Genomic DNA, 16,576 nt, shown 5'->3' with positions numbered 1-16,576 from the left:
TTTCACCTGATTCAAGTAGATTTTCACTTAAAATAAGAAAAAAATACGATTTTTCTACTTATTTCAAGTGAAAATTTACTTGAAACAGGTGAAAATTGTCAAATGACAAATAATACGTTATTTTTCTGGTAATTACTCTTGTTTTATTGTCTTGTCTTATTTCTAGTTAAAATGTCTAATTTTTAGTCCAAAAATCTCATTACACTTAAAACAAGAGTAATTACCAGAAAAATAACGTATTATTTGTTATTTGACAATTTTCACCTGTTTCAAGTAAATTTTCACTTGAAATAAGTAGAAAATCTGCCAGTGGGACAAGATTTATCTTCTCATTACAAGCAAAATAATCTTGTTCCACTGGCAGATTTTTCTACTTATTTTAAGTGAAAATCTACTTGAAACAGGTGAAAATTGTCAAATAACAAGTTTTTTTTTTTTTGTTTTAAGTATAATGAGATTTTTTTGACTAAAAATGTGACATTTTAACTAGAAATAAGTCAAATATTCCTGGTAAGATTTTGAGTTTTTGCAGTGAACTTCTCATTTTCCTCAACTTGTCCCCGAATCAAAACGTTGCTGGGAGGAAGATTCTAAACATCCTCTCTCTCTCTGATGCTGAGCTTTGGGACATGGACAGCTGTTGCCGTGGTTACCCCAGCCTCTCTCCTGTACAGATTTGTACGGGACCTCGGTACTAAACCGTGTGGACAATCGCTGACGTGCTGTAACTGGAGGAGGGTGAAGGGAGAGCCGGACCCGGACTGATGCCGGCGTGACGTTTCTCTGAGATTATTCCCCCCCCTGACCCCTGACCTCTGACCCCGGGACCGTCACGTAAACAAGTCTTAACCTTTAGTTCTGGAGGGATCACCTCGCTGCTGGGGGCTCGCCACACCTCCCATCCTGTTGCCATGGTGACGGCTCGTTTCCTGAGGAAGGTCCAGTCGGCAGCCGCGTCACATGTGTAGCACTTACTCCAGATGTTGCTGAATTTTGAAGCTCCCCCCCTCCTCCTCCCCGTCTTCCCGGATGATGTCAGTAAAGGTTCTCATCTTCGCTTTTTGGGTACTTAGGATGTGTTAGTCCCCCCCCCCCCCCCCCTCCATGGGGTACACGCCGAGCATTCTGGGGGTTCAGGGAGCAGCACGGGTCACGTTGCTCCTTGTCATTACCCGATTTGAGTCACACATGTGCAGTCGCGTCCAACATCGTCGGCCATCTTGGAAAGCAACATACAGCAACACCACTTGGACAAACTACAGTTACGTCACCAGACTTGATAGACAAGATCTAAACACACACTTGTTTTGATACACACTACTCACAATAAGTTAGGGATATTATTATTATTTACATGATGCTTTTCCTATTTGGTCTGAATTTTAATTAAATAAGTAAAAGTTCCCTTTGATATTACTAATGATGAATGAGAAGAAACACCTTTTCATTAGTTTAATATTACCCCAAAAATGTATACAATAAAAATAGTCTCTCACAATATCCCTAACTTATTGTGAGTAGTGTGTGTGTGTGCGTGTGTGTGTGTGTGTGTGTGTATATATATATATATATATATATATATATATATATAGGAGAAATATATATATATATATATAGGAGAAATCTATATATATATATATATATATATATATATATATATATATATATATATATATATATATATAGGAGAAATATATATATATATATATATATATATATATATATAGGAGAAATCTATATATATATATATATATATATATATATATATATATATATATATAGGAGAAATATATATATATATATATATATATAGGAGAAATATATATATATATATATATATATATATATATAGGAAAATATATATATATATATATATATATATATATATATATATATATATATACACGCACGCACACACACACTACTCACAATAAGTTAGGGATGTTGTGAGAGACTATTTTTATTGTATACATTTTTGGGGTAATATTAAACTAATGAAAACTTTTACTTATTTAATTAAAATTCAGACCAAATAGGAAAAGCAATCATGTAAATAATAATATCCCTAACTTATTGTGAGTGGTGTATATCAAAACAAGTGTGTGTTTAGATCTTGTCTGGCGACGTAACTGTAGTTTGTCCAAGTGGTGTTGCTTTCCAAGATGGCCGACGATGTTGGACGCGACTGCACATGTGTGACTCAAATCGGGTAATGACACTCCTCTTCAGCTGCCGCTGGAGCTGGTGTTCGGTCACCGGGCGTCTGCAGGGTCGAGTCCCAACAAGCAACGCACTTATCAGAGTGGGAGATGGAGGCCTCCGGAGAACCTGCAGTCATGTGACCCGCTTGTGCCCGCTGGCATAAAGGAGTTCCTGTCATGGTTCAGATCCTAAAGGGCCGGCGTTATTCCCCCGCGGCGCCGACCCCGGGGGTCGACACGCACAGGAAGTCCGGCCACAAGAATCTTCTCTCTGTTCTGACCAAAGTCGCTAATTGAAGGATTTGAACCCCGACCTGACGACGTCAGAGCAGCTAAAGCCCCTGAAAGTTTTTATTTTTTGAGGATTAAAGTTCCCCAGAGACTTTCCTGTCATCTCTTCTTCTTCTCTTCTCCCGTAGTCGGCGTGACCTCGTCGTGACCCCCCCGTCCCGTTTCCATGGTGATGGACATGCTGTCGTTGTGTACCTGGTGTGTAGGTGTGTGTAAATGTGTGTAAATGTGTGTAAATGCCAATCATCCGCCCGGCACACACACGTGTGTGTCTGCGGCGTTAACTATAGACATGAAGTTATTTTCTAATTGGTGGGTGATTATTATGGGGTGTAAACGTTGTTCCACGTGGTGGTTGTTGTTGTTTTTAATGAATATTATTTGATCCGACTCTGATGTGAAGAGTTGGACAGTTTTATCAGACTTAAAAAAATCAAGTAAAAGAATAAAACAGTTTGTTTCTGTATCGAAGACAACAGCAATATGTGTGTGTGAGAGTGTGTGTGTGTGTGTGTGTGCATGCTGTGCCTTATCTGTAGCCCCGAGTGATCATGTCCAAGTGCCAGTGTGTCCGTAGATTAGCTTTAAATACTAGCGAGCCTTGGTCGGGTTGGGGGTTCGAGTCCCGGACCGGCCCAGGACCTCGATCTCTGTCAGATTCAACACTAAGTTCTGCTCCAACTACGAGGCCGCGGGCGTTTCCCCCTCGTTCACTTTCATTTGCTTCAGTTTACGATGTTTTTACTTCACGTTCCGTAGAAAAGTGTATTTTTATTTTAACTTACAATCTGGATAAACTTCTTTTTTCTTCTTTTTCTGCCAATAAAGTCGATCTCTGATCCGAGTGAAGTGCGATTCGTCCGTATCTAGTTCTGGTCCGGGTTCTGGGATCAGTTCCAGCCCCGGTGATCTCTGTACTGTAACCGTTGTCATGGTGACGGGAGGTCCTGATGCTGATTCATTGATGCTGAGTGATCTTATACTTTTACTTTTATTATTCAGAACCTTGGATCTTAGTCTTGTATGTACGATGGTGAATTACTGTAATCAGTGTAACGAACAATAAACACGCTAAAGGAAAACAGTGTTCTTGTTGTTTTTACAGGATTATATTTTTCATATTATTATATTTCACTCCTCCGAAACTCTACAATCATGGAATTGATTAACTGGTCTCTCGGCACAATTGCCCAATCTTGCCCCGATGGGACATTTTTTTCTGGATATACAATGGATTCCTACAAATACTGGAAGCCAGGGTTATAATAGTTTAGAATTTTTCATTTTAGTTTAGTTTTATTTCGTTTTGACTTTTTCTCCTTCAATTCAGTTAGTTTTAATTCGTTTTTAGTGTGGGGTTGCTAGTTTTATATTTTCAAAAATGCTTAATTTTAGTTTAGTTTTTATTAGTTTTAGTTTTAGTTTTAGTTTTGACGTCACGGACCGTGAGGCGTTCAGGTGCCGTAGCTGCCAGTTGGAGATAAACGGCCAGAGCAGAATAAATTGATCATACCAAGAGGCGAAAACGGAGGAAATTCTATCTATAATTTCAGTTCGTTTTAGTTAGTTTTCTAAACACGCAATATAGTTCTTGTTTTTGTCTTTTAATTTTCATTTTTATTTAGTTAAGTGTAACGAAATTGTTTTTTCAATTTTAGTTTTCGTTATTTCGTTCGTTTTCGTGAACGATAATAACTCTGCTGGAAGCCTTTGCGTCTCAAAATTCTGTCTGTCGAGGATGTTGAAGATGCTTCATAATTGGAATTATGATAGCAGGATTTCTCCTGATCATCCTCTTGATCGGAGGGGGGGGGGGGGGGGTTCCTGGTGTATCGACAAACGCGTAAGTCATCGACAGCTGTTTTGGCTCTTTCAGAGCTGCCGGACATGGCTTAGGGGTCAAGCAAGGCGACCAACGCTCAGACTCTTACATTGGGGGAGCAGAGCCGTAAGCTAGATGCGATTCTTGAACAGAATCGCAGGTTAGCGGCGGTCTTTGAGCTCATTGGCAAGATTGATAACACCCTGGAGAAGTTGGAAGCTCAGCTTGGCGGGAAGTGATCACAAATTCGTCTGATTGGAGTTGATGAACCAGGGACTGAACGCAGACGGAAAATTACTGGGCTGCCTGTTTTTTTCAGAGCGGTCTCAGGCAGATCGCTCCTGGTCACAATCTTCCTGGTGGAATGTAAACAAGGTGACTCTGCCCCCACTAACCCCTCCCCCTCTCCCACGAACACCTGTGGATCCCTGTTTCAAAACTGTACGAGCCGCCTGATAACATCAAGGACATTTGGCGGAGGGGCGGAGGGTGGAGGGAGGGGGGTCCTGACTACGATGAAGCTCCTCCGGCTTCAGCTGTGTGTGATGGAGAAGTTCTGGCAAGAGCCTCACAATCTTCACCTCCCTCACTCTTCTAGATTCGATTTTTAGATTAGATTAGATTTATTTATTGTACCCTTGAGTAAATGTGGTTTACAGTGAGTGATTCATCTCGTATTATACATACAATCCAAAACCAGACACTCAACAACACAGGACCAGATAAAGTGACGACAGCTTTGGCTAAAAGAACAAAAAGGACGGTCCCAAGATAAGAATTAAGATAAGTTAAAACATCAGTAGATAAAAAAAAAACACTAAAATATTCAAGCCAAAGGATAAAAAATTTCCCCTTATATAAAAACAAGATAAAGGAAACAATACAAAACATAAATACAAGGTTATGTTGCAGTTTCTCTCACTTGTTAATACTGATGGCTGCTGGTACAAAGATGTTTTTGTAGCGTTTGTTTAGAAAACAGGGATTCTGGCTGAAGCTGAGACTCACCAATGATCTTACTCGACCATTTCACGATTTGGTTTAAACAGTTTTTGTTTTTAAAGGACACATTTCCAAACCATGAAGCAAGACAGAAAGATAAAACTGATTCTATAAAAGCACGATAAAACAAGATCAGCATGTTCCTGGAAATGTTAAAAGTGGACAGTTTTCTCAGACAAAACATCCAAACACGGCTGGCATTTCTGCCAGGGGCTCCCCCGGGGGGGCCGTGCCCTCCGGGGGGCTCCAGGCCCGCCGGCTGCCGTCTTAAAGGGCCGGCGTTATTCCCCTGCGGCGCCGAGCCAGCGGTCCGACACGCAGAGGAAATTCCGGCCACAAGAATCTTCTCTCTGTTCAGACCAAAGTCGCTAATTGAAGGATTTGAACCCGGCCGTGCCCTCTGGGGGGCTCCAGGCCCTCCGGCTGCCGACGGCAGCCCCTGACACCTCTGTGTGACGGAGGGAGGAAGGCGCTCTCAGGTACACTGCAAAAACTCAAAATCATAACATGAATATTTGTCTTATTAGGGCCCGAGCACTTACAGTGCGAAGGCCCTATTGTATCTGTAGGAATTTTTCTCTTTCTTCATTCTTTATTCTTTTGACAAAAGGAGGGCCTTTTTTCCCCTAAACGTGCCCCAAAAGTCACCACATTTTGCTATTTGATATTTAAATTTGATATTTAATGGTTTGCATTAATGGGCGTGGCCTAATGGCTCAACAGCGCCCCCTAGAAAACTTTGTGGCTCAAGCCCCACGATACGGTTTGACGTACATGAACGAAAATCGATACACACTTGTATCATGTCGCAACTTAAAGAAAAGTCTCTTGGCGCCATGGCCGAAACCGAACAGGAAGTCGGCCATTTTGAATTAATCGTGTAATTTTGGCGCAATTTATGCCATTCCTTCGACAGTTAATACGGCCCGAACCGTAACGTGCACCCAGGTGTGTTATACATCAAAATGTGCGTCTCCATCCTGCGACTACGCGCATTACTTTTCTCTTTCAAAAGTGTTACCGTGGCGACGCTAGACGCCAAAAATCGCGCCCACCCTTCATCTGGTTGGTCCATATTTGATAGTTCCCCAAAAATCACAAAATTTTGCACCAAGCCAGGCCTGGCGATAAATTTGATATTTCATGGTTTGCATTAATGGGCGTGGCCTAACGGCTCAACAGCGCCCCCTAGAATACTTTTCTCTGCCATAACTTTTGAACGGGTTGTGATAAAGACATGTGGGTGGTGTCGTCGGACTCATGAGTACTTGACCTTCATTGGCCTGAATTAGCCCCGCCTGTTCTTCTGATTGGTTGTCCCGATTTTCTGCTATAACTTTTGAATGGTTTGACATAGGAAGTCGTGGGTGGTGTCATTTCTGATATGCTTATGGGGGACGGTGGCCGTGAGTGCGAGGGCCCGTTCATCGCTGCTTGCAGCTTTAATTTCTAGTTAAAATGTCTCATTTTTAGTAAAAAAAAATCTCATTACACTTAAAACAAGACTCATCACTGGAAAAAACAACAATTTTCACCTGTTTCAAGTAGATTTCCACTTAAAATAAGTAGAAAAATCTGCCAGTGGAACAAGATTTTTTTGCTTGTAATAAGAAGATAAATCTTGTCCCACTGGCAGATTTTTCTACTTATTTCAAGTGAAAATTTACTTGAAACAGGTGAAAATTGTCAAATAACAAGTTATTTTTCTAGTAATGAGTCTTGTTTTAAGTGTAATGAGATTTTTTGACTAAAAATGAGACATTTTAACTAGAAATAATACAAATATTCCTGGTAAGAGTTTGAGTTTTTGCAGTGTAACAGCAACACAGCCGGATGATCACTAGGTGGCGTTCTCACTGCAGACCTGAGGTGTGTGTGTGTGTGTGTGTGTGTGTGTGTGTGTGTGTGTGTGTGTGTGTGTGTGTGTGTGTGTGTGTGTGTGTGTGTGTGTGTGTGTGTGTGTGTGTGTGTGTGTGTGAGAGAGAGAGAGAAAGCTCTGACTACGGCAGCACAGGTCGTCCTGAATGTAAAATCCTGCAGCTTCAAACCCGATAATTAAGTAGAGCCGGGGCAGCAGAGGTTAATTACATATTTAATGCACGTCTCAGAGTTTAGTGGAAACTTTCAGGCTGAGCAGAGCTGGAGGAAGCTCAACCCTCCCCCCGTTCTGCTCCAAAACCCTCACGTAAAAGAAGAGGTCAGGTTTGCAGTAAAGCTCATGTGTAGCTGCTGCTGGAGCTGCTGCACCTGAGGGAAACGCACACTCAGCAGTTTCTCAGATCAGGTTATTTTGGGACTGAAGGATGACGTACAGCCTCGCCACCGTTGCATCACCACCTCTTCTTCTTCTTCTTTTTAGAAACACTAAATATTAAAGAAGTTTCCCTTCAGACGTGGCTGCAGGCAGTACTGGAGTTGAGGGGGGGATGAGGGGGATGGATTCCCCCCTGAAATAAAAACGGTCAAAATCATCCCCCCCTGAAATAAAAACGGTCCAAATCATCCCCCCTGTAAAACTGCCATCCCCCCTTTCCATCCCTTATGTCATTTCATCAATGAATGTGTTTTTACTGCTATTTCAACATTTAGTAATCACCAGAAGAATAACACCAGAAAAATAACTTATTTGACAATTTTCACCTGTTTTAAGTAAATTTTCACTTGAAATAAGTAGAAAAATCTGCCCAAAACGGCTTAGCTCCGCAGTATTTACAAGACCTGATAGTGCCTTATGTTCCTGGCAGAGCTCTCCGCTCTCAGAGTGCAGGTTTACTCGTAGTTCCTAGAGTATCTAAATGCAGATTTGGAGGGCGGGCGTTCTGCTATCAGGCACCACTACTATGGAACCAACTTCCAATCTGGGTTAAGGAGGCTGACACCACCTCCACCTTTAAAACTAAACTTAAAACCTTTCTGTTTAGTAAAGCCTATAGTTAGTGTTTAGTAAACCTCTAGCTGGTGTTGGTAAATCTCTAGGTAGTGTAAACTCTAGTGTGTTAGAGTCAGTAGTCATAGTTACAGCTATAGAACAAGACTATAATAGTTAGTCTCAAATATAGCTTGGTGGTAGATATGCTGCTATAGGCTTATGCTGCAGGGGGCACCGACATGATCCACTGGACGGTGTCTCTCACCCTTCTTCTCCTCTCCTTTTCCCTTCCTCTCTTCTCCATTTCCATTTTCATAAATATCTCATAGCTATCGTTTTTGTCCATCGTTCCTGTAGTTTCTTGTGCCGGCCCCCCTTTTTCTCTTTTTTGTGCATGTTTGCAGGCCGGAGCTTCAGGAGCTGTGTGCTGGCCTGCGGTCCCGCCCCCCCCCCATCCCTGGTCATCCCGTTGCTGCTTCCACCTGCCTGCTGTGCTGCTGACGTCCCCGACTCCCCCAGTCTTATGATCCAGGTCCTGGTCCAGGTTTCTTTCCTCCTAAAGGGGAGTTTTTCTTGCCGCTGTTTGGCTTAAGGTTTTTCTCCCACTAGGGGAGTTTTCACCTGCCATTGTTTATATAATAATTGCTCGGAAAGCGTCTAGAGACAACATCTGCTGTATTAGACACTATATAAATAAAATTGAATTGAATTGGACGATTTTTCTACTTATTTCAAGTGAAAATCTACTTGAAACAGGTGAAAATTGTTGTTTTTTCCAGTGATGAGTCTTGTTTTAAGTGTAATGAGATTTTTTTACTAAAATGAGACATTTTAACTAGAAATAAGACAAATATTCTTGTTAAGATTGTGAGTTTTTGCAGTGATCCATGTTACTTATCCTGTGAAGGACAGAGTCATATTGATAAGTTCAGAAAAGTGTTTTTTATTGTTGTGTTTTGATGTATTTGGTGTAAGCCCAGTGGATATTTAAAGCTTACAGAAGGCTGCATTTAACTGCTGCTATGTCATTCCTGCAGTATTTCTGCAGCTGTTTTGGTCACTGCTATTATTTGTAATATATTATATTATTTGTAATCAGCACAAATTATCTGTCCCCATATGATAAAATCCACCATCCCCTCTGATTTATTTCTACAACTCCAGTTCTGTCTGCAGGGTGACGTGGCTGCACTTTCCTACACGAGGTGTTTTGTGTGTCTGAACTGCAGGAACCGGCGTAATGAGGGTCTGATGAAGCGTCTAAACATAGCGCTCTGAACTCGTTCTCTGCCGAGAGAACGGCCCGGTCAGCACTTTATTTCTCCCAGAACAGACACCAGAGAAGAAGAAGAAGAAGTGAAACCCATGTGAGAAAGCGTGAGTTGCATTTCCAGGAGAGGAGGAGGAGGAGGGGGTTGGTACTTTTCCTGAGTGACATGCAGAGGACGTGCCCTGTGTGTGTGTGTGTGTGTGTGTGTGTGTGTGTGTGTGTGTGTGTGTGTGTGTGTGTGTGTGTGTGTGTGTGTGTGTGTGTGTGTGTGTGTGTGTGTGTGTGTGTGTGTGTGTGTGTGTGTGTGTGTGTGTGTGTTATTACTAGAAACAGCACTCGTGCTGGCGATAGGAGGGAGACGCTTTCAGGTACACTGCAAAAACTCACAATCTTAACAAGAATATTTGTCTTATTTCTAGTTAAAATGTCTCATTTTTAGTTAAAAAAATCTCATTACACTTAAAACAAGAGTCATCACTGGAAAAAACAACAATTTTCACCTGTTTCAAGTAGATTTTCACTTAAAATAAGTAGAAAAATCTGCCAGTGGAACAAGATTTTTTTGCTTGTAATAAAAAGATAAATCCCACAGGCAGATTGTTCTACTTATTTCAAGTGGAAATTTACCTGAAACAGGTGAAAATTGTCAAATAGCAAATTATTTAGCAGGAATATTTGTCTTATTTCTGGTTAAAATGTCTCATTTTTAGTTAAAAAAAATCTCATTACACTTAAAACAAGAGTCATTACCAGAAAAATAACTTGTTATTTGACAATTTTCAACTGTTTCAAGTAAATTTTCACTTGAAATAAGTAGAAAAATCTGCCAGTGGAACAAGATTTATCTTCTTATTACAAGCAAAAAAAATCTTGTTCCACTGGCAGATTTTTCTACTTATTTCAAGTGAAAATCTACTTGAAACAGGTGAAAATGTTTGTTTTTTCCAGTGATGAGTCTTGTTTTAAGTGTAATAAGATTTTTGTTTGACTAAAAATGAGACATTTTAACAAGAAATAAGACAAATATTCTTGTTAAGATTTGGAGTTTTTGCAGAGTTTGGCTGCAGAGAGAACATTAATACTAATAGTTTGGGGTTAAATCAACAAAACAACTCTGGTTTACAAGATTTTTTATGCTTGTAATGAGAAGATAAATCTGGTCCCACTGGCAGATTTTTCTACCTATTTCAAGTGAAAATCTACTTGAAACAGGTGAAAATTGTTGTTTTTTCCAGTGATGAGTCTTGTTTTAAGTGTAATGAGATTTTTTGACTAAAAATGAGACATTTTAACTAGAAATAAGACAAATATTCTTAAGATTTTGAGTTTTTGCAGTGTAACAGCAATGCAGCCGGGTGTGTGTGTGTGTGTGTCCGTCCCTGTGTGTGTTATTAGTAGAAACAGCACTCGTGCTGGCGATGGGACCTTGATGCGTCCGAGGCTGCAGCATCTCCTCTCTGCTACATTTACCCACAAGCCCCTGTTTTCCTGCTGCACCTCTCCTCTCCGTCCTCTCCTCGTCTCTCCGTCCTGCTCTAGAGTCTGAGTTATAAACCTGTCAACCCTCACAGACACAGATAAGAGATCAGCGTTGCAGAGCGGCGTTTGCAGAGCGGCGTTGCAGAGCCGCTCGGCTCGGCAGAGCGGTCTAAAGTTGAAGGTGAGCCCTTGAAGGACACGCTTCCTGTCGCAGTCCTGTCGTTTCCGGGTTTGCTGCTCAGGTGATCGTCGGGGGGGCGGGGCTTGTGGAGGCTCCGGTAACAGAGGGAATAAAAACTACCACACGCCCAGAGGTCAGTGCAGCTTCAGCTGCACCACCCCCCCCCCCCCCTGGAAAACAGCTGATTCAGGCTCGGGCCACGAGGATGCAACACAGAAACACAGATGTGAAGGGAAAGTAGTGGAGGGAAGGGGGCCGGCGGAGAAGGAGGAAACCAGGAAGAGCTGCAACGTTCTGCAGGGACAAGGTGACTCCTGCAGCCCGACGCCCAGAGGACACGCTCACGTCATTAAACCTGCACATACTTTAATCCAGGAGTCACAATAAAGGCTTGATGAGGAGGAATCTTCCCTGCAATCCTGTTAACAGTTACAGTATTTATGCTTCCCTCAGGAAACCTCACACATCTTTATTCTTTTGACCTTTTCTTTCTGGCTTCAGCACCCGGGGGTCATGAAGATGAGAGGTCTCACTGCAGAATCCCCCCCTGATGAGGCAGGAAACCCCCCATCATCACACACACTCATATCCCACCAGACATGCAGTTAGTGGTAAATACTGTGTTCCAAAAGGAAAAACTAATTTCAAACAACAAACAGTCTCTACAGCACTGGTTCTCAACCTTTTTTCCTTGTCCCCCCTACTTGTGTCTAAAACCAGCCAGGCCCCCGACCCGTACGTACTAGCAGCAAAATAGTCTTTAATTGAAAAAATTAACATTCATTATGTTTTTTTGATACATTTCTCTTTGGTTTACTCTATACATATGACTTTGTCTTTCTCCAATGTCACCAATGTATAAAATACGCATAAAAGGACATAAAAATATTTCTGAAAAATGTCTCTTTTAATATGAGACCAACATTTTTTAACATTTTTACTTAAACAACCTTTTGGAGTAGATTAAATGTTGAGTAATGATATAATAATAAGGAATGAAATCATTTCCTGTGTTTGTCACCAGTGTATAAACAACACAAAAAATATTCAAGACATTCATAAATTATTCCTAACAATGTCTTATGAACAGTGTTAGGGTAGTTACTCAAAAAAAGTAATCCATTACATATTACTAGTTACTTTTAAGAAATGTAATCCCTTACACTACTTAGTTACTGGTTGCTGAAAGTAACTAGTTACATTACTAGTTACATTACTTTTGGATTACTCCGCAATATCACCTGAGCTGCGCCATAACTCAATTGCCAATGAACAACATATACAGGACTGTCTCAGAAAATTTGAATATTGTGATAAAGTTCTTTATTTTCTGTAATGCAATTAAAAAAACTAAAATGTCATACATTCTGGATTCATTACAAATCAACTGAAATATTGCAAGCCTTTTATTATTTCAATATTGCTGATTATGGTTTACAGTTTAAGATTAAGATTCCCAGAATATTCTAATTTTTTGAGATAGGATATTTGAGTTTTCTTAAGCTGTAAACCATGATCAGCAATATTAAAATAATAAAAGGCTTGCAATATTTCAGTTGATTTGTAATGAATCCAGAATGTATGACTTTTTTGTTTTTTTTTAATTGCATCACAGAAAAAAAAGAACTTTATCACAATATTCTAATTTTCTGAGACAGTCCTGTAGTTGGAACTTTATTACTGCAGTGCCCAGATCAGCACCAGAAGTCCCGTAAAATCCCGTAAAATCCCGTAAGATCCCGTTAAAGGCTGATTTATGGTTCTGCGTTACACCAACGCAGAGCCTACGGCGTAGGGTACGCGGCGACGCGCGCCGTACGGTGTGTGTCGCCGCATACCCTACGCCGTAAATTCTGCGCCGATTTAACGCGGAAGTGTTGCGCAACGCGTGAAGACGCATGAAAGGCAAGTTTGATTTTCTTTTCTGTTCTCCCGTTCTACATGTAGCTGAAAAGCTTAAAATAACTAAAGTAACGTATTTTTTTTTTTGTCTTAGAGTAACTATAACGGGATTACCCAAATTACAACTGTAACGCGGTACATTACTGCGTTACTGGCGAATGTAATCTCGTTACCCAACACTGCTTATGAATGATTCATTCACAAATATAATTTTTACAACTGCATAATTTCAAAGCAGACACAGTTTTGTCCCCCCAGAGATCTCTGCCCGGACCCCAGGGGGGGGAGGACCCCAGGTTGGGAGACACTGCCCTACAGAGCTATTGCTGAATGGAATTCTCTTCCGGGTTACATTTCTAAAACCCAGAGCAAGGTCAGTTTCAAAAAACAGGTGAAGAAACACATAGCTCACAAAAGGTAGTGTAACCATAAATTATTTATTTACGGTGTGTCTTGCTGTATCTGAGTGTGTTTTGACACTGTAGATGTGATGATCCCCCACAAAATCACATGTCACTGTATCTGATTGGATGTTAAGACCATGCTTTGCTGCTATTTACTTGCTAAATGAATTGCTAAATTTGCTGATTTGCTAATGGCTGGTACTTTTATAGACTGTATCTCTTTTAATATCACCAATGTGTCACTTTACTTACCGTTTACTGTTTATGCAAATGTTTATGTTTAAATACTGCACACAATACCCAAATATGGTTCTTTTTCTTCTTTTTTTTTTACAAAAATTGCCTTTTGCACTCATCTCTAGTACTAGTAAATGTTGTGTTGTATTTATTTTATGTGAAACTTTTTAAGAATGTCTGTCTATCTGTCGTGCCTGCGCACTTTGGGCCTGATTTACTAAAGGTTTGCGTGCGTAAAAACGTGTGCAAACTTGACATCACCCGCAAACCAAAGTGCCAGCTGATCTACTAACAGCGTGCAAAGACGACTGCGTCTCTGAAATGAGCAAAATGGCACACGCTGTTCATTTAGTACTTTTGCCCTGATGAATAATCAATATGGGGCGTACCCGCCAGAAAGCGCTAAATACTGGGAGGGGAAGATGCAAATAGGTTAATTTACCACACGCAATGAGATTTACCAAGCCTGAAAGTAATTGCGCGTATTGTGATTGCGTCTGTATTTAATACGTTCGAAAGGAAGGTGCTAATCTGCTGCTGCTGTTATTGTGGCAAGGAGGCGACATCCAAAATCAAAGAATACGCAGAGAGAGAGTCTTTATTCTGCTGCATGCTATTTTAAAAATGGTTGCACAAGTTTTATTAAAGGCCACTTTTTCTTTAGTTCTTCGCCTTATATCTTGCCACCTTCTTTTAACCTCATCTGCCGTTCTTTTTGTCTTACCAACTGCATTTATTCTATCGCAGATTTTCTCCGATATTGCGTTTCTTTTGGTAATGTTTAAATTTCTTTGCTGTAGTTCATGAATGTGTTTATTTGCCTCTTCCACTAATATCTCTAACTCCAACTCGTCAAATTTCATTTTGCGCTTGCGACTATATCCTGCTTCCCATTCCAGACTCTCCATGGCGCAAACCGTAAGACACGCAACACCTCATTTAAATACTGCGGTTTGCACCTGTTATCAATTGCGCACGCAATCTTAGTTGATCACCCGCAAAACACACAACAACAGCACGTGCAAACTTTTTCAGTGCACACGCAATTTAGTACTCTTTATTTAGGATCTTAGTAAATCAGGCCCTTTATATGTTTATATGTTTCACCGAGGGAAGTGGGAAACGTCCTCTCGATTTCTTGCATGTCTTGACATGTCAAGAATGGACAATAAAGCTACTTTGCTTCTTCATTCATCCATCCAGATTGTGTTGCCTGACCTATGGATCCTGCTGGTGATCCCCTGATGAAGTGGTCCTGGAAACGGACACGGGGAAAGATGAACATGGGTGGGGCTGCATTTCCGGTGGCATTTACTGCACAGGCCACAGTGACGAGCTCCCCTCTTTCAGCCGATGTTACAGAACCCACTTGCTTCTTCCCCATTTCTGTTAAATTTTCTTCCGTGTCTGCACTGTTGTAACTGTCAGGGTTTGACACTTCCCCCAGTTTGAGTTTCAGTTCTGTCCCTCCTGTGTCCCATCTGCCCTGATTGTCTGCACCTGTGTCTCGTCGTGTCTCGTTATCCCCTGTTATATCTGGTCTTGTCATTCCCTTGTTCCCTGTCGGTCCGTACTGTTCTTCCCTCCATGTTTCCCCTGGTTTTTTGGATTCCTGTTTTTGTTGAGTTTAGATCCTGCCAAAGCAGTGCTTTTGTTTTTACCAGTTGTGGAATAAATCCTTTTGTTTTTGAGAACTCCTGCCTCCGGCCTCCCTCTCTCTCCTGCGTTTGGGTCCACACCTCTACCCCCACACGTGACAGTAACACCAGTTTCTTCCATGTTATAGATCATGTGTGGAGGGAAACTGTACCTGAAATAACATTCAAAATTAGTGCTGTTAATACAAGAAGAATAAAACAGTTTGAGGTTGCAGATTTAGTCAGTTTATGTGGTAGGCCTTGTCTATCAATCATAAAGTTACCTGTCCATCACTGAAGTGAGGTTATCGAAGAACTCCCCCACATTGTGCCTATTAAAGGCAGTGACTTTGACTTGTATGTTGTCTATGTAATTTTTTTTGTGATTTTCTTAGTGTATTTATGAACTGTATTCTTATTTTTTTTTTTTTTTTAATATCTTTTTATTTCACAATAATTTTCACAATTCACATTTTCACATGCATGATTTCTATTTTACCCACATTCCTACCCTCCCCATAATTACCCTAGGGAAAAAAAAAAAAAAAAAAAAAAAACATACATTAAGGGAGAACAAAATTAAATAAATATTAAAAAATAAATAAATAAATAAAAAAATATATAATGGCAGCAACAGCGATATCAAACTATATATATATACCCATATATACATACAAACATACATACATATAAGGCACAAGTTCGAAAATAAAGATACTCATTGGTCCCCTTTGGAAAAATTATCCAGTTTTGAGAATAATGGGACCCAAAATTCTTGAAAAATATGACCACGGTTGTATTTTTCTAAAGTTAATTTTTCCAATGGTAAAAAAACTGAAATTTGATCCAAAAAAAACTTGAAAGTTGGAGGGGAATCATCTTTCCAAAGTGAAAGTATGCATGTATTCTTATTTTTTAATCATATTATTTTATTGTTTTATTGATCGGACCCTAGGAAAAGTAGTTGATGTAAACTACATCAGCTAATGGGGATCCAAATCAAATCAAATCAAATCCTCTGCTGTGGATGACCTGCCGAACTCCCAACCCCCTACGTGTCTCCGGTGGGAGTCTCCGGCTGAAGGTTGAGCCGCACGCAGCCCGTCCACATCTGAAAACAAACTTGTGTTGACACTGGCAGCTGATTGGTGATCCGTGCGAGTCCTCTGCCGTCACAACAGCGGCCGCTGACGTCCCCCCTCTCCCAGTCCCGGGTTACTCGTCTGTTGGTTAAACAGTGGAGCTCCCACTCACCTCACACTCACACTCGCACCAACTTCT

At 40.7% G+C, this 16,576-nt stretch overlaps 1 long non-coding RNA gene across 1 annotated transcript; it reads left to right on the top strand.

Moving 5' to 3' along the window:
* Window positions 1-10,786: 10,786 nt before the first annotated feature.
* Window positions 10,787-15,275, top strand: LOC133425293 (uncharacterized). Its single transcript, XR_009770952.1, has 3 exons — window positions 10,787-11,726; window positions 13,262-13,390; window positions 14,862-15,275. It is a non-coding gene; the product is annotated as an uncharacterized LOC133425293 (long non-coding RNA).
* The last annotated feature ends 1,301 nt before the right edge of the window (window positions 15,276-16,576 follow it).

This window comes from Cololabis saira, chromosome 24 (genome assembly GCF_033807715.1).
Source record: "Cololabis saira isolate AMF1-May2022 chromosome 24, fColSai1.1, whole genome shotgun sequence".
In the NCBI taxonomy this organism is placed as follows: domain Eukaryota; kingdom Metazoa; phylum Chordata; class Actinopteri; order Beloniformes; family Belonidae; genus Cololabis; species Cololabis saira.
The sequence above is the reverse complement of the archived record's forward strand: the minus strand, read 5'-3'. Positions and strand labels throughout refer to the sequence as shown.